General features: G+C 40.3%; 1 protein-coding gene across 6 annotated transcripts in view; it reads right to left on the bottom strand.

Annotated features, from left to right (window-relative positions):
• Nucleotides 1-22,078, bottom strand: part of TNRC6B (trinucleotide repeat containing adaptor 6B) — a 261,892-nt gene that overhangs the window by 202,430 nt on the left and 37,384 nt on the right. The window contains exon 1 of one of the 6 annotated variants that reach the window (XM_060413563.1): nt 1,172-21,276. The exons of the other annotated variants lie outside the window; for them this stretch is intronic. The gene's annotated coding sequence lies outside the window, so the exon portion shown is untranslated. Of the gene's footprint in view, nt 1-1,171; nt 21,277-22,078 lie in introns of those variants that run through there. 6 annotated transcript variants of the gene reach the window in all.

The following is a 22,078-nucleotide window of genomic DNA, read 5'->3' as shown; positions in this document are numbered from 1 at the left end:
CAGAACAAGGGCCTCTGACTAGGTTTTATTGCAATCATTGGCCACAAAGAATTAAAGAGATTAGGGGGCTTCCCTGGTGGTCCAGTGGCTAAGACTCCGTGCTCCCAACACAGGGGACCAGGGTTTAATCCCTGGTCAGGGAACTAGATCCCACATGCCATAAATAAGAGCTCAACCTGCCACAACTAAAGAGCCCATATGTCACAACAAAGATGGAAGATTTGTCGTGCTTCAAATAAGACTCGTGCAGCCAAATAAAGAAATATTAAAGAAAAGGAAAATAATTAAACAGGCTAAGATGCTGAGCTTTTGCACCCAATATATTGATGATCTGTAATCAAAAAGTATTCTTTTTCCATATTGTGTATTAAATTTATGTAGCTTGAAAAAATCAAAAAGGTATTTCTATGAAGGTTGTCTACAAAATTTCAAATGCATATTGGTTCTCCACTAAAACAGTAAGGGAAAATTTAATATTGATATTGAAGATGATAATATGAAACTATTTATGCTGTGTTCAGCAATATATATCATGGACATCTCATTTAAGATATGATCCCTATCCTTAGAGCTTTCCTGATGGCTGAGATGGTAAAGAATCTGCCTGCAATGCAGGAGACCCAGGTTCAGTCTCTAGGTTGGGAAGATCCCCTGGAGGAAGGGATGGCAACCCACTCCAGTATTCTTGCCTGGAGAATCCCATGGACAGAGGAGCCTGGTGGGCTACAGTCCACAGGGTTGCAAAGAGTCGGACACGACTAAGCAACAAACACTTTCTCTATCCTTAGAGGTCTTACATTATTGATAAGGAGAAGAAAGTTAGCACACCAAGCAGTTCCACAAAAACTAAGCACTAAGCTGTGCGGCACAGAAGTTTCGAGGATGCAGAGAAAATGGTGGGCTGGACAACCTGTGCAGCCTTCAGGGAGAAACCAAGATCCCGGCTGGAATTGATGGGCTCTAAAGCAGTGATTCTCAAACTTTTTCATCGCAGGGTCTCTTTACATTCCTAAAAATTATTAAGGATCCCCAAAAGCTTTTGTTTATGTAGGTTGTAGTTAACAATATTTATAGGTGGCTCAGTGGTAAAGAATCTGCCTGCCAATGCAGGAGACATGGGTTCAGTCCCTGAGTCAGGAAGGATCCCCTAGAGAAGGATATGGCAACTCACTCAAGTATTCTTGCCTGGGAAATCCCATGGAGAGAGGAGTCTGGCAGGCTATGATCTGTGGAGTTACAAAAGAGTTGGATACGACTTAACAACTAAACCACAACAAACACATTAAAAATGAAAACTATGAAAAATTTAAAATATTCATTCATAAATATTTAAATATATAAGTAATAAATGATTACATGTTAACATTTTTAAATTAAAAATATTTTAAAGGCTAAAAGTTTAGAGAACAGTGCCACTTTTTTACACTTTTGTAAGATCTTTGATATTTTGCAAGTATCAAACAACAGCTATATCCTAGTATCTGCTTTTGCATTCAATCTTTTGCAGTACTGCATGCCATGTAGCCTCTGGAAAACACCACTGTACACTCAGGAATGAGTTTAAAAGGCACATAACATCTTAATGTTATTAAAGAGGTGATTTCATGGACCCCCTGGAAGGATCTAGACCTGGGGGAGTGCGAGGGATCCATGGACCACACTTTGGGGAATTGTTAATTTTAAAAGAGAAAGAAAATGCTATATGCAAGGGCTGGGAAGGAAGGAAATATGTGGCTGTTGAGCCATAATTTCTAAGTACGCAATGCTTCCCTGTAAACTCTTGGCTACAACCAGGCACACCTTCATCATGAGCCTGAGAGACCGAAATGGCCAGGCAAGGTGGGGACCAGAAGCCTCCTCTAACCCCATGGTGGTCTGTGCCCACGGAGGAGACTCTGCAGCCCCTGTAACATTCCCCGGAGGCCACGTCAGCCCTTGCTTGCTGGCACCTCCACTGCACTCTCCTCCCAGAAGCTGTAAATGGCTCACAAGAAGCTGCCTTGCTGGGGCTTCCCAAGGCTGTGTTTACTAACTGCAAAATCATCTCTCTGCTACAGTCTCAGATTCTTCAGACATTTCTTGATCTGGCTGTCTTAAAAAAACACATTTAACATCAGCCACGTAGCCAGTTTTTCCTTGCCAATAACCATGGGAGTTTGCTCTTCCGTTCTCATGCATCTTGCGACTGTAAAAACAGTTCCCGGAGCATCATATGTCATGGATCTAGTTGCCACAAACTGAAAACATTTTCTTCATATTTTGTGGCACAAACTAAAAGCATGCTGGATGTGGTTTGCATACAGTCCATCTCTGGCCAAAAAAGAGGCTTAAATATATGGATAGACAGAGAAAGGGGGTGGCCAGCACCATCATTGAACTGTTTGATCAATCAACGTTCGATAGTGTATAGCTATGGCAAAATTCTAAATGAAAATGAAACATTCTAAAATTATCCTGCAATAAGTACAGTTGTTCTTTTCATGCAGCAAACTTTAAGTTGCCTAACAGTTGTTTTATATCTGAGAGAAGCACAGATGAAACAGAAACTTCTTTTTTAATCTTTTAAATAATAAATATATATAATAAAAGCAATGAGTCTATATAGTTTTTCAGTCATTTTAATGCTATTTTTTAGTAAACATATTTATTAAGGCCCCTTTACAGAAGAGGATAGGTCATTTTGAAGCCAAAGTGAAACTGAAACTTTAAAAAGAGATTTCTGCTTCTGGGAATGCTAAACTAGATAATTCAGACCAACAAGCCTATCCTGCTAAGAAGAGCCTAGAAAATCTGGACAAAATATTAAAAATAATCTTCAAGGCAGAGGAGCACTAATAAGTTAATTAAGAATTACCATGCATAAAAATCAATTTCAAGTGAATTATGTATCCAAATGTGAAATATAAGTAGTAAAGCTTTCGGAAAACAACGTGGGATGTTCCCATCACTGAGGCACTGGGAAGGAGCTCTTAAACAGGGAACAAGAGTAACCATGGTCAAAAAACAGATAAAAGATAATGATACCAAAATTCAGTTTTTGTTCACCAAAAGACATCCTTAGGAAAAGGAAAAAGTGGGTCATATAAAACCAATAAAGAAGGACTCATATTCAAAATAAAAAGGAGTTCTGACAAGAAACGAAAAGATAACAATAGGAAAATGGGCAAGAGGCTAGGTGCGGCACATCACCAAATAAACAAACAAACCACAAATACAAATAAAAAGTTGTCAAACCTCAATAATAAGAAAAATACAAAAGAAAACCATAATGGAAAAAAAAGAAAAAGAAAATCACAGTGATATAACTTTGTATACCAGAACAATTAAAAATTTTAAAGTCTGATAATAACAAGTGTGGCCAAGGGTATGGAACAATGGGAATTACCATGTATTACTTGTGAGAATATACAAATAAAGTGCTATACCCACTTTGAAATATAGTCTGGCATTATTCTTCTAAAGTTGAAGAGAGACATACTTCATGATCCAGCAATTCCACTCCCAGGTATATACCCCAAAGAATTCATACACAGGGGCACCAAAAGATACACAAAAATTTTCAAAGCAGCACTATTATAAGAGCCCCCAGCTGGGAACAACCCAGATATTCTCAACAGTAGAACAGCATATTCATAAAATGGAATACCATACAGCAATGAAAATCAAGAAATAATAACCACACAGAACATGGATGGATTTCAAAAACATAATGACCACATAATAAAAGAATATATAGTGTGTGACTGTTCAAAATCAGCCAAACTTACAACGTTTAGACGTACATGGGTGACAAAAGAAGAAAGGAAAGAAAAGAAATCGGAAGAGTGGTTCCTGCAGGTGGAAGTCGGGGCGTCACTAGAAAGCTCACTAAGGACTGCCGGTTCCTGTAATGTGCTATTCTTTGATCTCAGAACTGGTTATTTTAAAATAACTAAGTTTTACATTTGTATTTTATACATCTCTCTGGTTGTGCGATATATTTCATTAAAAAAATGAAAGCAAAACAAAGATCAAATAAATACAAAGGAAAAAGTGGTATCTTTGCTGTAACTTTAAAAATTAGATGACAGAACCCAAATTCCTTAGCCAGCATCCCTTCATTATCCAGTCTTGCCTTTCTAGTCTCATCTTTTGCCACTCACCTTCTTCACAAGTAGTATAAGGAGTCTGTCACACTCGTACTCAACCCTGAGCTTTCTTTACCTTCACTCCTGATATTTGTCTAGACAACCGTGGAGACAAAACCCAATCATCATTCTGTCAGACTAAGTACAAACATTCAAGACACAGCCTGGATGTCATCTCCAGTGAGAAAGCTTTTCAGGAGACACAGATTCTAGGGCCACACTGACTGGTTCAAATTCCAGATTAGCCATTTATTGGGCAGGGTGACCTTGGTCAATTTATCAATAATAATCTTGTAGATTCTTCATCTATAAAAATGAGTATGAAAATACAACCCACGTCACTAGGTTTTTGTAATGATTCAATGAGTAAATATATGCAAAGTATCTGGAACATGCCTGGGAGAGAATAAACACTGCTGCTGCTGCTAAGTCACTTCAGTCGTGTCTGACTCTGTGCGACCCCATGGACGGCAGCCCACCAGGCTCCCCCGTCCCGGGGATTCTCCAGGCAAGAATTCCAGAGTGGGTTGCCATTTCCTTCTCCAATGCATGAAAGTGAAAAGTGAAAGTGAAGTGGCTCAGTCGTGTCCGACCCTCAGCGACCCCATGGACTGCAGCCTTCCAGGCTCCTCCATCCATGGGATTTTCCAGGCAAGAGTACTGGAGTGGGGTGCCATTGCCTTCTCCGGAATAAACACTGGGTATTAGCTATTATTATTATCTAGCTACTATCAAGTATTATTATTAACTAGGTTAATATTATTAGCAGGCTGAGTGCTGAAGAATTAATGCTTTTGAATTGTGGTACTGGAGAAGACTCTTGACAAGAGTCCCTTGGACTGCAAGGAGATCAAACCAGTCAATTCTAAAGGAAATCAACCCTGAATATTTAGAAGCACTGATGCTGAAGCTGAAGTTCCAATACTTTGGCCACCTGATGAGTGAGTCGACTCACTGGAAAAGACCCTGATGCTGGGAAAGATTGAAGGCAAAACAAGAAAGAGGCAGCAAAGGATCAGATGGTTAGATAGCAACACTAACTCAATGAACATGAATCTGAGCAAACTTCAGGAGATAGTGGAGGACAGGGGAGCCTGGCATGCTGCAGTCCATGGGGTCGCACAGTCAGACATGACTTAGCAACTGAACAACAACAATTACTAATAAACCAATATACTCTGATGATGCCCCATCCCCCAAAGCCCCTCCAGATCAACTACTCTTCTTCTGGGTTCCCATGGCCCAGTATTATAGCTTATTTTCCTTTATACAGCCCTCATGGTTAGTTACTTCCTTGAGAGCAGAAACCAAGTCTTTCACGCTTTAATCCCCAATATATAGCACAGTGCCTGATACGTAGTAAATGCTCAATGTAGTATCTGTGGAATGAATAAGCTACAAAGGCTCCAAACATGGATCTCTATCCATATAAGAGTGGTCCTTCAGTGCTGCTCTATTCTGTATAAACAACACAAACTGGAAGCACTGTCTTAATTTTATACCTAAAATGGGAGAATTTATAGTTATGTAAATTATGCCACAATAAAGATTTTTTAAAAACCACACAAATATTTGACATTCTTTTACAGCTAGCCAGAATCTTCATTCCAGAAGTCCTCAAACCAGTCAATCCTAAAGGAAATCAACCCTGAATATTCACTGGGAGGACTGATACTGAAAATGAAGCTCCAGTACTTTGGCCACCTGATGCAAAGAGCCAACCCATTGGAAAAGACCCCATTTTGGGAAAGACCGAAGGCAATAGGAGAAGGGGGTGGCAGAGAATGAGATGGTTAGATAGCATCACCGACTCAGTGGACATGAACGTGAGCAAACTCCAGGAGATAGTGGAGGACAGAGGAGCCTCGAGTGCTGCAGTCCACGGGGTCGCAAAGAGTCAGACACGACATAGTGACTGAACAACAAACAACAGAATTCCCACATCTTTAAAATCTCACCTACACACGGGAGAAATAACAGAAATAACAAGAAAAACCAGCTTTTAAAAATTAAAAAATAAAAATATTTCATGTACTAAGTATCTTAAAAACCCAAGGCATCATCTCTATACTTATTTTCAAATCCAGGATCAACAAAGAGTGATCTTGATATACAGGCTTTCACTGTCATTTATTTATTTCATCCCACCTGTACATACAAACACACACTCTTGGCCTCAACTGCATTTATAATTGCAAATATAAATATGTGACATGATGCCTCCCCTTTTTTTATGGCCAAACAGCAAGCATAAGAAAAAGGTAAATATGGAAAGCACAGTGTATAATGAGATAAAAATAATAACATATATACAATAAATAGGATTTCTAAATAGGGTATAAACTAACCTTTAGAAATCGATAGTCTTTATACAAGTGTATTTCAGACTGAATTCTACGCAAGTCCTAAAATGTATCCAAGTTAGTTTGCTGAACTGGAATCATTAAATTGGATATTGCTTAAAGTAGGTCACTGGCATGGGCCTGAAAGTATTTGGTAATACAGAAATTTACTTGCAAAGTCACTTGTCCTAAAGACATCTGACTTAGACACAACAGGAAGAATCACACTGGTTGGGTCTCAAGTGTAAGTTATTTAGATGTATCGCACTGCAGATTCTTGAATAGGGAAATACCAAGATGAAAGAAGGGTTTTCAAGAGTAAATCTGGTAGCAAGGTTTAGAAGATGTCTCTTGTGCTTCCTGCTGCTTTGTCTCTCATATCTATTCAGTTCCCAAAGGCCATTCATCTTTCTTCTGCAATGTAATTCCTTTCTCTCCATGTCTACTCCCTCCACTATAATCCTAATTTGTATCAGGAGGTGTTAAAGGACAGGAAAATTGGGAAAAGAAGCCAAAACTAAAGGCCGTTTAGAATATAGATGGAAAGGAAGAGGGCTCGGTCTTAAGCAGTAGTTCTCAAAGTAAAGTCCCCCAGTTGAGCAGCAGCAGCATCACTGAGGAATTGACAGAAATGTAATTTCTAGGTCTTTACTCAGACCTACTGAATCAGAAACTCAGCAGGCAGGGCCAGCAATCTGTGCTTTTTAAAGAGCCCTCCATATGATTCTGATAGAGGCTAAATTTTTGAGAATTAGTGGTTTGGAAAGAAACAGAGAGGAAGGAATGGGCCAAGATGAGGAGAGAATTTGGGAACCTAATAAGAATTTCTATCACAAGGTCCCTCCAACCCCCAACCTAACCTATCCAAAAAAGAAATGGTCTTCTCCAAACCTGCTCTTCAAGTGTCATTCCTTTGTGATGCTTTAATCCGCTACATTGCTTACGTTCAGTCTCCCTTCCCATTAATTCTCATCCAATATACTAATCTCCTTGATTCCACAGTGGAAGTGCTTGTCAATCAAGGAGAAAAGAATGTGCAATGAAAGGGAAAGTTGGCCTTCCCTGGTGGCTCAGTGGTAAAGAATCAGACTGCCAATGCAGGAGACCTAAGAGACATGGGTTCAATCCCTGGGTGGGGAAGATCCCCTGGCGGGCATGGCAACCCACTCCAGTATTCTCACCTGGAGAATCCCGTGGACAGAGGAGCCTGCTGGGCAACAGTCCATGGGGTCACAGCAGGTGATGGGGTCACAGATAGCTGGACACGACTAAAGTGACTTTGCACAACACACAGCACACAAAGGAAATTATGATTAAAAGGACTCCTCAAATCAGTGAAGAAAAGCTGTTATTCAATAAATGATTTTCAAATAACCAGCTAGTCATTGCAGGAGTAGAGAGCAGAAAACTATACTCCTTTCGCCAATTCTGAGGTACGGAATTTTTTCTTTACATGGTAACATCTCTGAAATCCAGGCAGATTTTATAATTAATGAATGCCATCTTATATCTTATAATTAACTGAGAGCATTCTTCTTTACTTAGTGGAGCATAAAATAATGGCATATCTTACAACTGATGGTACCTAAAATTCAGTATAGTACTATAATCTCTAACATTTACTGAATGCGTATTATGGGCCAGTCACAATCAGTTCAGTTCAGTTCAGTTGCTTAGTCGTGTCCGACTCTTTGCGACCCCATGGACTGCAGCACACCAGGCTTCTCTGTCCATCACCAACTCCCAGGGCTTACTCAAACTCATGTCCATCAAGTCGGTGATGCCATCCAACCGTCTCATCCTCTGTCATCCCCTTCTCCTCCTGCCTTCAATTTTTCCTAGCATCAGGGTCTTTTCCAGTGAGTGTTCTTCATATCAGGTGGTCAAAGTACTGGAGCTTCAGCTTCACCATCAGTCCTTCCAATTAATATTTAGGATTGATTTCCTTTAGGATTGACTGGTTTGGTCTCCCTACAGTCCAAGGGACTCTCAAGAGTCTTCTCCAACACAACATTCTCAAGAGTCTTCTCCAACACAATGCTTCAGATTTAGTAACTCATTTACTTATTTAAAACCCACCACAAAGTGTATGAATTACTGTCATTCCATTTCACAGAGAAGGAAATTGAAGCAGAGAGATTAACTCTGCTTCAAGGACAACAGAACTCAAGCTGATTCCAGAGTATTAAACTCTTTCTTAATTACTGTGTTATAGCTGAAAGCTCAAAACACTCTTCTATTTCCTCCATTCATCATAAAATGGTCTTTATTTCAAAATGTTTTGATTTCATCATTTTTGAAAAATAATTATTTTTCTCTCGGCACTTTGACAGCAGCATTCTGTCTCGTGGCTGCCACTCTGGCTAATGAGAAGTCAGCTATCATTCTGAGAACAGTCTGCTTTCTCTCTCTGGCCACTATTAAGATCTTGTATTTACCAAAGAATTGAGGGGATATTTCTCTTTCTTTATCCTGTTTGAACTTCCTAATTCAGAGGATTCAAGTATTTCATCAATTCTGGAAAATCTCAGTCATTATTTCTTCAAATAATGACTCTCTCTCAATTTTTCTATTATCTCCTTCCAGAGTTCTGATTAGATGTTATGTCAGACCTCACTGTATCTTTCACATGCCTTAATCTTTCTTTTAGATTTTCTCTTTGTTTCTCTGGATTTCCTGCGGGCAATTTCTTTAGCTCTATCTTCTAGTTCATTAATTCTCTCTTCATGTGTCTGATCTGCTATTTAACTTGTCAATTAACTGTTAAGTTCAATAATCATGTTCTTCATTTCTGCAACAGTTTTTTCAAATATATCTGGTTATTAATATCTTTTAAAAATCTAGTCAGATAACTCTACAATGATGCACAGTTCAGTTCAGTCGCTCAGTCATGTCCGACTCTTTGTGACCCCATGAATGGCAGCACGCCAGGCCTCCCTGTCCATCACCAACTCCTGGAGTTCACTCAGACTCATGTCCATCGAGTCAGTGATGCCATCCAGCCATCTCATCCTCTGTCATCCCCTTCTCCTCCTGCCCCTAATCCCTTCCAGCATCAGTCTTTTCCAGTGAGTCAACTCTTTGAATGAGGTGGCCAAAGTACTGGAGTTTCAGCTTTAGCATCAAACATGGGACTTTCAATTCAGTTTTCAGATGGTCTCAGTTACCTAGTTATGCTTTTAACCTCTGCTTTTATTTCTTTAAATATATTAAAATATTTTTACTTTATTCAGTTTCCAATCATTACTATATATACATATATATATATATATATATATATATATAATCTTTTCAAATCATATTGTAGCTTTTTTCCTAAGTGATTTGTGATTTTTCATCATAGGCTTCTGTTCTCTGGAATTTTATTTGTGGGATTTCTTTGAGTTTTAAGTAGGATTTTTTTTTTTTTTTTTTGCTTGTTTCCTAAGTGATCTGTGATTTTTTGTCATGGGTTTCTGTTCTCTGGAATTTTATTTGTGGGACTTCTTCGAGTCCTAAGTAGGATTTTTTTTTCCCCTGAGAATATTTGTGTTGTTCTGTCAGGTTCCTGGAGACACTACGAACCCAAGAACAGCTTAAAGTAAATTAGCTTGAGTTTCTCATGCTACACAGATAGTAAGAATTCAAATCTCACATTCACACACAGGCCAGTTCATGGTTATGAATTCCTAGGGGAGACTTTTCAAAAACTTCACTATGGAAAAATTTAAGCACAAAAAGTTGGCAGAATAGGAGCTTCCCTGGTGGCTCAGTGGTAAAGAATCCACCTGCCAATGCAGGAGACCTGGGTTAGATCCCTGATCTGGGAAGATTTCCACGTGCCGTGGAGCAGCTAAGCCTGTGGGCCACGACTGCTGAGCCTGTGCTCTAGCGCCCAGGGGCCACAGCTACGTAAGCCTGTGTGCACTGGAGCCTGCGCGCCGTGACAAGAGCAGCCACTGCAATGAGAAGCCTGCGCACTGCAAGCAGAGAGTAGCCCTGGCTCTCCCGACTAGAGAAAAGCCCACACAGCAGCAAAGATCCCACCCAGCCAAAAAGAAAGAAAGAAACAGAATCACATTTAAAAAGTAGGCAGAGTAATATGGTGAATCTTCACGCTCTCATCATCAGCTTAAATAGCTAATTCCTGGCCAACACCATTTCATCCGTATCCAGCCCACATCTGTCTCCCTCCCTCTGCATCAGTTTTAAACCAAACCTATTTCATGGATAAACACATCAGTATTTATTCTTTTTTAAAAAAAAAACTATTTAAAAATTCACATTGTCACTATTACACTTAAAAATAATGATAATTCTAATACCAGCAGGTCCCCAGTTGGTATTCAAATTTCCAGATGTCTCATAAATGTACAAGGCTTTGTTACTTTGTCTGCTTTGATGTGTTTTTCCCTTGCAACCCATCTGTCAAAGAAGCCAGGCTATTTGTCCCGGAGGGTTTCCCATAGCCTAGACTTTTCTTATTAGACCTCCATGTTGGTATTTAATATGTTGCTCTGTCCTCTGTAATTCTTATAAATTGGGACTCAGATCTAGAAGCCAGATCAATTTGTATAGGAACAGAAAGATACAAGCTTAATGCAGCACTAACAAATGGTAATCAATAAGCTTCTATAAAGTATTACTATGAACTCATACACGTTTCAGTTAATGTTTTTATTGGTATCCAAACTATCTCATCATTGGTCAAAGAGAGTCTCTTCATGTATACTCTTGGGTCCTCTTTTAGAAAAATTTAGTTTTAATTGGTGGATAATCTCTTTACAACGTTGTGTTACTTTCTGCCATACGTCAACAACAATCAGCCACAGGCACACACATGCCCATCCTCCTGAACCTCTGTCCCCCCTCCCACCCCATCCCATCCCTCTAGGTTGGCACAGAGCAGCGCCTGAGCTCCCCACATCATATAGCAAATGTCCCCTGGTTACCTCTTTCCCACATGGTAATATACACATGTCAGCGCTGCCCTCTCCCTCCGTCCCGCCCTCCTCCCCACTCTGTGTCCACGAGTCTGTGCTCTACATCTGTCTCTGTTCCTGCCCTGCAAATAGGTTCATCAGTGCCATTTTTCTAGATTCCATATACATGCATTAACATGATATTTGTTTTCCTCTAACTTGCTTCATTCTGTGTAACAGGCTGTAGGTTCATCCACCTCACTAGAACTGACTCAGATGCATTCCTTTTTATGGCTGAGTAATATTCTACGGTATATATGTACCACAACTTCTTTGTCCATTCATCTGTCAATGGCCATCTAGGTTGCTTCCATGTCCTAGCTATTATAAATAGTGCTGCAATGAACACTGGGGTACATGTGTCTTTCAGAATTGTGGTTTTCTCAGAGTATATGCCCAGTAGTGGGATTGCTGGGTTATATGGTAGTTTCATTGCTAGTTTTTAAAAGAAATCTCCATACTGTTCTCCATTGTGGCTGCAACAATTTATATTCTCTTGGGCCCTTTGGAAATGATCTACCATAATTTTTGATGACTTCCTTATAATATATTAAGAATTTCTAGGTTTAGCTTTATCTTATATGATTCCTGCTGCAGGACTGGGTAAGCTATCCAAGGAATCCTGTTTCTTTCATGATAACTGGTATTTCGAGACCATAATTTGGACACTAGGGTTGTATATTGCTACTGGGCTGATCACTGTTTCTACAGCTTTTCAGTGGAATACAGTAGCAGGTAGTTGCTGCTGTTGTTGTTGTAGTTTAAGATAAAATATAGCAAGAGTTCTTCCCAAAACTTCCAATTCAAAATCAAGTTAATCAAGAGAAAGAGAAGACAAGCCACAGATTGGGAGAATATATTTGCAAAAGATATATCTGATAAAGGACTGTTAACACACAATAAGAAAATGAACAACCCAATTAAAAAATGGCAAAAGACCTGAATTAGACACATCACCAAAGAAGGCACACAGATGGCAAATAAGCATATGGAAAGATGCTCATCATTATATGTCATTAAGGAGTCATGGATTAAACAATGAGATACCACTACACATCTATCAGAATGGCCAAAAACTGAAACACTGACAACAGCAAATGCTGACAAGGATGTGGAGCAACAGGAACGCTCATCCGTGGCTGGTGGGAATGCAGCAGCACCACCACTCCGGACCACGGCTTGGCAGTTTCTTACAAAACTAAACACAGGCTTACAATCCAGCAATCACACTCCCTGATACTTCAAAGGAATTGAAAACTTATATCTACACAAAAACCTGAACACTGATATTTATAGCAGCTTTAATTGCCAACACTTGGAAGCAAGCAAGATGTCCTTCAGTAGGTGAATGGATAAACAAACTGAAAATGGATTCAGTTCAGTTCAGTCGCTCAGTCGTGTCCGACTCTTTGTGACCCCATGAATTGCAGCATGCCAGGTCTCCCTGTCCATCACCAACTCCCGGAGTTCACTCAGACTCATGTCCATCGAGTCTGTGATGCCATCCAGCCATCTCATCCTCTGTCGTCCCCTTCTCCTCCTGCCCCCAATCCCTCCCAGCATCAGGGTCTTTTCCAATGAGTCAACTCTTCGCATGAGGTGGCCAAAGTACTGGAGTTTCAACTTTAGCATCATTCCTTCCAAAGAACCCCCAGGACTGATCTCCTTCAGAATGGACTGGTTGGATATCCTTGCAGTCCAAGGGACTCTCAAGAGTCTTCTCCAACACCACAGTTCAAAAGCATCAATTCTTCGGCACTCAGCTTTATTCACAGTCCAACTCTCACATCCATACATGACCACTGGAAAACCATAGCCTTGACTAGACGGACCTTTGTTGGCAAAGTAATGTCTCTGCATTACTTTGCCAAATAGATTATGCAAAACGGATTATGCATCACCAAAAAGAGCTAACAAGTCATGAAAAGACATGGAGGAAACTTAAATGGATATTATTCAATGAAAGAAGCCAATCTGAAAAGGCTACATACGTACGATTCCAACAATATGACATTCTGGAAAAGGCAAAATTATGGAGGCAGCAATAAGATGAGAGGTTTCCAGTGGCTCTTGGTTAGAGGAAGGGATGCATAGAGGGAGAACAGAGGATTTTTTGAGCAGTGAAACTTCTTTTTATGATACTGTACTGGTAGATATATGTCACGAAGCATCTGTCAAAACCTACAGAATGTACAACACCAAGAATGAATCTTAATGTAAACTGTAGACTTCGGGTGACAATGATGTGTATCAATGCAGGTTCTTCAACTGTAACAAGTGTACCACTCTGGGGCAGGATGTTGATAGCAGGGGAAACTGGGGGTTGGGGGTGGAGAAGGAGTTAAATGAGAACTCTGTACTTTGTGCTCAGTTTTACTGTGAACCTAAAACTGCTCTAGAAAAATAAGCCTATTAAAAAAAAATCAAATTAACAGGGTTTTAACTAACTTCTTTTATATCCATATCTCCTTTCATCTGTGTTGATAATCTGAGTGTCAACAACACTGGAAATGATAAAATGCCACATAAGTTGGTTGGTTGGTTTAGTCGCTAAGTCATGTCCAACTCTTGTGACCCCATGGACTACAGCCTGCCAGGTTTCTCTGCCCATGGGATTCTCCAGGCAAGAATACTGGAGTGGGTTGCCATTTCCTTAGTACTCATTTGCTTTATCTGACAATACATACACAACAGTCTCCAATGACAATACTGATACCATCACAATAACGCACGGTACACTTGAAGGGTTTTGTTGTTTTGCTGTTGCCTGTTTTCTGTAGTTCTTTTTTTGTCCTTAGAGTATATACTACTAAGGATACAAGTTCAAATTACTGGGTTTTAAATTTTAAGTTCTTTGCTTCTTGTTATTTTCGATTTTTAAGAATTGCTTTTTGGAAGAAAATTAATTTTGCCTTGAAAGTGTTAGTTGCTCAGTTATGTCCGACTCAACTGCAACTACTGGAGCCCGTGTGCCTAGGGTCTGCTCTACATCAAGGAAGCCACCTCAATGAGAAGCCCGTACACTGAAATGAAGAGAAGCCCCTACTCGCTGCAACTAGGGAAAGCCCACATGCAGCAATGAAGACCCCAGTGCAGCCATAAAAAAATTAATTAATTAATTTAAAAAAAGAAGTAGGTAAGAGAAGCTGAACTCAGAGAGTTCCCCACATTCTCCCAGGAGTGGAAAGTGGAAACTGAAGTCGCTCAGTTGTGTCCAACTCTTTGAGACCCTATGGACTGCAGCCTCCCAGGCTCCTCCGTCCACGGGATTTTCCAGGCAAGAGTACTAGAGTGGGTGCCATTTCCTTCTCCAGGGGATCTTCCCGACTCAGGGATTGAACCCAGGTCTCCCATATTGCAGGCGGACGCTTCACCCTCTAAGCCACCAGAAAGCCCACCAACATGTCCTGGGAAGTGTCATGTGGAAGCCTGGTCCTTGAGAGACTGGCTCACCAACACTTAAGTGGCTGGACTTCTGTATATCTGGGGGAGACTAAGGCTGACAGCGCCCTGCAAGAGCCAGGCCTGCCTACATCTCCAGTTTCTCTCCTATCACTCTGCCTTCTCTATCTCTAGCAAACCTCAGTTCCTCCAAGGGTTCAAGCTCTTTCTTCCCTTAGTACCTACACATGCTAGTGCCTTTACCTGAAGGCTCTTGCTCCAAATGATCACCCAGCCAGCTCGTACCATTCATTCCAATCTTTGCTTCAACATGACTTTCTCAGAGGGGCGTTCCCTAATCTCTCAGACCAGGTCAGATCTCCTTGTTATTCAGTCTGAAAAGCTCCCTGTATTTCCTAAAAGGCACTTACCAGTTTTGGCGTTACATATGTATTAATCAAGTGGCTGCTTGATTGTCTTTTTCCCACTGGATAAAAAGTTATGTGATGATCAGAAAATGCTTTTCTTATTCCTTTATCCCCTGTTTTCAGTACCATGTCTGGTGTAGAGGAGGTGCTTAATGAGTACTGGTTGAGAGAATGAGTGAATAAAATATTTAATGATTCATATATAAAACTGATGAACTAGATCCTGAATACTGAGAAAGTGAGAAGGATTAAATTGTTAAATATGGGGGAAAAAATCTGTATTCCAGAGTCTTCTCAAGGGAGACAATATTTCATTCTCTTCTAACTTGATTTATAATTTAAATACATAGTCATTCAACTTGTAGAATGTATTTCCTCTCTTTATATATATAATGAGTTTTAGAGATCAAAATATCAAGAAACAAGGCTTCCTTATGCTTGTCACAAAAACTAAGGTTTTTTTACTAGTGATGTAGCTAGCAAAAGCCAAGGGTATTATAATAAAGAAAAAAATTCAAAATAAAAATACTATATCCTCCTAAAAATGCCAGAAGACATGTGTCTGTGGGAGAAACGTGTCTGTGGGAGGGGGAATCTAGACATAAAAAGAGATGGGAAGTATATAAACCAAAAGCTATATTGATAATCTTTAAAAACTATCTAATTTTTTGTAGCCAGAAATATGAAAAGTTCTCTTCACTGGACATAATGAATAAAGTACAGCAGAAGGAGGACACACGATTTAAAAGAGAAGTTAAATCTTCATTTATTTTTTCCTAAGGCCTTCACTTTCCCATTTCCCTGCAAACAAACAAACAAAAAATACATATTTTTAGATTAAGAAAAATAGCGTATCTATCCATTTGAACCCAAAGTGAAAGAAGATCTTTTTTGAACTCCTCATACATTGATTAGCATCTATTAAAAAGTGTGCTATACGTGATCACGTATCCAAACTTCACATACAGCCTTTACCACTGATATGAACCAAAGCTCCTCAAAGAAATAGCTGATTCAGAACTGGGACAGCAAACATATAAGATAAGTACTAGACATCTCACATATCAAAAAGCAAGGATGCTAGCTATAAAACATCTTCAGAAGTCAACTTGAAGAGGCTCCTCCCAGTAGTTAAGAATTGGACAATCTGAAGCATCAATAAAAACAATCATAGCAATGGTTTCACATATACCAAATATGTTAAAAATCCATGAATTCATAGTATGATTTAAAAAAAAAAACTCACTGGTCTCCTTTGGATGATGCTAGGGAACCAACTTAATATTGTGAAAACTGGTAAGTAGTCTCATCAATTTACGGCACACAGAAGGGGAAAAAGTGTCAACAGTGCCAGATTTTATTTTCCTGGGCTCCAAAATCACTGTGGACAGTGATTCATGGACTGCAGCCATGAAATTAAAAGACATTTGCTCCTTGGAAGGAAAGTCATTACAAACCCAGACAGCATATTAAAAAGCAGAGACATCACTTTGCCAACAAAGGTTCATAAAGTCAAAGCTGTGATCTTTCCAGTAGTCTTGTACAGATGTGACAGATGGATTATAAAGAATGCTGAGCACTAAAGAATTGATTCTTTTGAATTGCGGTGCTGGAGAAGATTCTTGAAGAGTCCCTTCAACAGCAAGATCAAACCAGTCAATCCTAAAGGAAATCAACCCTGAATATTTACTGGAAGGACTGATGCTGAAGCTGGAGCTCCAATACTGTGACCACCTGATGCGAAGAGCCTACTCACTGGAAAAGACCTTGATGCTGGGAAAGATTGAGGGCAGCAGGAGAAGGGGGTGACAGGAGACGAGATGGTTGGATGGCATCATCAACTCAATGGACATGAGTTTGAGCAAAGTCCAGGAGATAGTGAAGGGAAGAGAAGCCTAGTGCACTGCAATCCCTGGGGTCACAGAGTCGGACACAGCTTAGCAACTGAACAACGACAAATAAAGTGAAAGAATCAAGCATTTAACCCACCTTTCCTGAAGGAAGTATACCTTAGATTAACCACAGAATAGATGTGAGAAAGTTTTTCTAATTAACCAAGACAAATGACAGAGTTAGAATATCACCATTTTGCAATGGAGAGTAACAAAAATAGTGAGGTACTGCTCCTCAGTACCTGTTAACATCACAGTCAGATGAGACAACTGCTTATTACGCCTCCTAACAGAAGTAACCATCTCCCATAAAGTATTCTTGCCAAGGAAAAGAACCTGAATTAGATCAAGCCTCTAGATATAACTACCAGTTTACATGAAATACAAGATAGAGGGACAAGTCAAACACATCACAGAAATGCAATTAGCAAAATCCAGAAGGTGAGAAACTATTGGACAGATGACCAAGTTTATTTTTTAGGTAAATTGAGGGGAAAAGGGAACTATAAACACACTCAGGAGGGAATTTCCTGGTGGTCCAATGGTTAGGACTAGGAATCTGTAGCCCCAGATTCAATCCCTGGTTGGGGAACTAAGATCCTACAAGCTGTGCAGCATGGCCAAAAACACAAAGAACTTCAGAAATGTATTATCCAAATGGTACATACATCCTTGTTTGGATCCTGATGTAAATAAATCAGATTTACAAAATCAGCAGAAACCGGAATCCTTATTTTGGTGTGATACTAATTTTTCAGATGTGACAACTGCACTATGTTTATGTTAGGTTTTTTTTTTTTTTAATGAGTCCTTAACTTTTAGTGATATACACCAGGATATTTATAAATGAAATACATGTGAGAGGCTGCAATCATCTGAAGGTCTGTCTAGGGCTGGAGGGTCCCCTTCCACAATGACTCCCTCACATGGTGGCTGCTAGCTGGAGGTTAGGTCCTCTCCATGGGAACCCTTCCACAGGCTATTTGCATGTCCCCACAATATTAAAAAAGCCTAACATTGGAGAAGGAAATGGCAACCCACTCCGGTGTTCTTGCCGGGAGAATCCCAGGGACGGGGGAGCCTGGTGAGCTGCCGTCTATGGGGTCGGACACAGAGTCGGACACGACTGAAGCGACTTAGCAGCAGCAGCAGCAGCAACATAAACAGCGCAGTTATCACATCTGAAAAATTAATATCACACCAAAATATGGATTCAGATTTCCTCTGATTTTGTAAATTTGATTTATTTGCATCAGGATCCAAACAAGGATGTATGTACCATTTGGATAATACATTTCTGAAGTCCCTTTTGTTTCTGACCATGCTGCACAGCTTGTAGGATCTTAGTTCCCCAACCAGGGATTGAATGGATATTCATTGGAAGGACTGATGCTGAAGCTGGAACTCCAATACTCTGGCCACCTGATGCAAAGAACTGACTCCCTGGAAAAGACTTTGATGCTGCGAAAGACTGAAGGCAAGAGGATAAGGGGACAACAGAGGTTGTCCCTCTGAGATGGCTGGATGGCATCACCAACTCAATGGACCTGAGTTTGAGCAAGCTCTGGGAGTTGATGATGGACAGGGAAGACTGGTATGCTGCAGCCCATGGGGTTGTGAAGAGTCGGAGACAACTGAGCGACTGGACTGAACTGAACTGAACTGAACAATATGGCAACCTGCCTTCCCTCAGAAATGGCCATGCCTCTTATGTCCTAGCACTGGAAATCACACCAGTACCGCTTCAATATCTCATTGGTTACACAGGTTAGCCTTACTCACCCTGAGAGAGGATTACACAAAGGCAGGAACATGAGAGGATCATCAGGGTGATCCTGCAGGCAGGCTACCGCATTATGCCATGTAAGCTCTGGACTGACTTTCAAAACCCTTCACCCTCCTAATGCACACCAACCTCACTTCATTTCTTTCTTTTAAAAATAATTTTATTTATTCATTTTTGGCTGTGCTGGGCCTTCACTGCTGTGCCGGCTTTTCTCTAGTTGCATTGTGGTGGCTTCTCTCATTGCAGAACACAGGCTCTAAAGCACAGGCTTAATAGTGGCGGTGCACAGGCTTAGTTGGTCCTCAGCATGTGGGATCTTCCTGGCCCAGGGAGCGAACCCATGTCTCCTGCATCAGCAGGTGGATTCTTTCCCACTGAGCCAACTAGAGGAGCCCCTTGCCTCATTTCATTTCACTCTTTCTTGGTGGAAAAAGCTTCAGCTTTACTGGCTTCCCTTCTTCCTCAGAAGGTGAGGCGTTTATACCCAGTTTAGAGCCTTTGTACTAGCTGTTCCCTCTGCCATAAGTATTCTCTCCAATCACCATCTGATCAATCAGATTTGACCATAAATGTCACCTGCTCAGAGAGACCTTCCCTGGCCACCCAGTCTGAAGAAGCCATCTATCCCCTTTCTACCTGAGAGTTCAGTTTTAATTATTTGCAGAAACACTTATCACTCTGATATTTCAGCACATCTGGCTTAATGTTAAACTCTCTAGCACACTGGTTCATCACGTTCAACATAACCTCGGCACCCAAATGGGTAACCCTCGTAAACGCCTTGCCCCCAGTTCTGTAAACTGCCTCAGCCACATCCTCCCACTATCACACCAAACTCAATCCACTACCTGATCCTTCTAGTTCACTTGCTCAAGAGCCCCATGAAAATGACTTTTTAATTAAAACGAGACCTTCGATTCCTTGACTCCTTCTTTCCTCCTTCAATTTTTTCTCTTCATCTAGCTTAGATTTCATAGTTAATTATTAGAATCATTCCCTTGCAAGAACCCTCAATTCGCTCCAAAGATTTCTCTTTTTTTCCCAAGCTCCATAATTTCAGAACCAAGAAACTATCTTCTCCATATCAAGAATACTGATGAAAAAGCATTCAACTAGATTATTTTTACCATAAATTCAAAGTCACTAAATGGGCACTCAGCTGGCAATCCTACTAGATTTCTCTAGCAAACTGGATTTCTAATTCCTCCCCTCTCCAAGAAAGCTCTTCTTACCCACTTTCCCCTCCTTTACAGCACTGACATTCCTTTTAACTAATGCCCTTGATTTTCCACTGAGAACCTAAACAAGCCTAAAACTGGAAATCTGTCATTTTCTCATGACCAGTTGTATAAATTGACGTGAGCTGGCACCTGTTTTCCCTTCTTTCCTCTGTTTCAACAGACGTGACCCTCCTCCTCCTTCTGAAGAACAGTCCCTCTGCTTACAGTCCTGATAGCTTCCCTTCTTCCCTTCCTCCCTTCTCAAAAACTCCAATCTTGTAATTATCTCTTTTTCTCCCATCAACTGTCATCCACTATTTCCTGGATCACTTCTATCTCTAGAATACATTTAAGCTCTAGTATGTTCCCTTTTAAGAAACAATCAAAATTCTTCTTTGATCCCATATTCCCCTTCAGGTACAACTCCATTTGTCTACTCTCTTCACAATCAAATTTCAGTAAAGTGGTTAAATCAATACTATCTGCACCTTCTCACCTCCCATTCTTGTTCTGTTAAATCCTTTCCAGTGTGACTTCTGCCTCCATCACAAGCAATATCCATCCTGCCAATCCAGTGAATCCCCTCATACAAGGTCTCTCAGCAGCACTAAATTTTGTTCATCTTTCCCTTCTTCTTGAAATAATCTCTTGATTTCATTCAACTAACGACGACTGAACACCAGTCCTGGCCAGACACTGTTCTAGGCACTGGCTGGGGATAAAGAGCTTCTGTGGTGTCTCTCTTCCCTGGTTTTCCTTCCATATATTTCACTCCTTTTACTTCTCATCTTCATCCTTCTCTGACCTATTCTCTAAATGTTAAGTAATTCAGAATTTAACACCAAGCCCCCTTTTACTTATTTCTCTCCTTAAACAGCATCATCCATTCCCACAGCTTTATTATCCTTACACTAAAACCTTCAAATGTATAGCTGCAGCCTGGAACTTTCTTTGGAACTCATGTTCTCTCATATTCAATAATTTACTTGACGTTTCCACTTGAACTCCTCAAAACCTCTCAAACTTAATATGATCAATTTTAACTCTTAACTTTCCTACCCAAACATTCCAGGTTTAGCAAATTTCAGTAAATAGCACACTATAGCTCTCAAGCCATAAATCTTTATTTCTATCTTTCCCTCCCCTCCCACTTCTAATTCACCAGCAAGTCCCACCAAGTCCATTTCCAAAACAGCTCTCAAATGTGTTCCTTTTTCTCCTCTCGTGCTATTATCATCTCTTGCCTACTGCAATAGCTTCAGCTGGCATCTCTGCTCCCATCCTTGCCTCCCTCCGAACTTTCTGGTTTTCTCATTCTTTTAGGTGGTAGGTTAGATCGCTTACTTGAGATTTTTTGTGGTTTTAAAAAAGGTCTGTGTCACTATGAGCTTCCCTCCAAGGACCGCCTTTGCCGCATCTCATAGATTTTGTATGCTTGTGTTTTCCTACCATCTTTTTGACACATGCATTTTAATGAAACAGTGTTTTCCTACAATCTTTTTGACACAGGCATTTTAATGAAACAGTGTTTTCCTACAATCTTTTTGATACATGCATTTTAACAAAACAGTAAATTAGGTCAGCTTATTCCATGGTTAGAAGTCTTCAATAGCATCACACAGGAAACAGGAATGAAATCTGAACTCCTCTCGGTATTTAAGGTCCTATTTAAGTGATATGGACTTCGCTTGTTGATTTTTTTCTTGTTCGGTCATGTCTGACTCTTTGCAACCCCATGGACTGCAGCCCACCAGGCTTCTCTGTCCGTGGGATTTTCCAGGCAAGAATAATGGACTTTGCTTATCTGCTCGCTATCATCATCTCGCCCCATTCTTTCCCGCTCTAATAACAGCTGCGCTGACCTTTCAATTTCTTGGCTATGCTAAGACTTATTCTCCTATGGCATGGTACGTGCTACTCCCCTGTCAAACACCATCTCCT

This window comes from Ovis aries, chromosome 3, assembly GCF_016772045.2.
Source record: "Ovis aries strain OAR_USU_Benz2616 breed Rambouillet chromosome 3, ARS-UI_Ramb_v3.0, whole genome shotgun sequence".
In the NCBI taxonomy this organism is placed as follows: Eukaryota; Metazoa; Chordata; class Mammalia; order Artiodactyla; family Bovidae; genus Ovis; species Ovis aries.
Note: the sequence above shows the minus strand (reverse complement) of the source record. Positions and strands in the feature narration are given on the sequence as shown.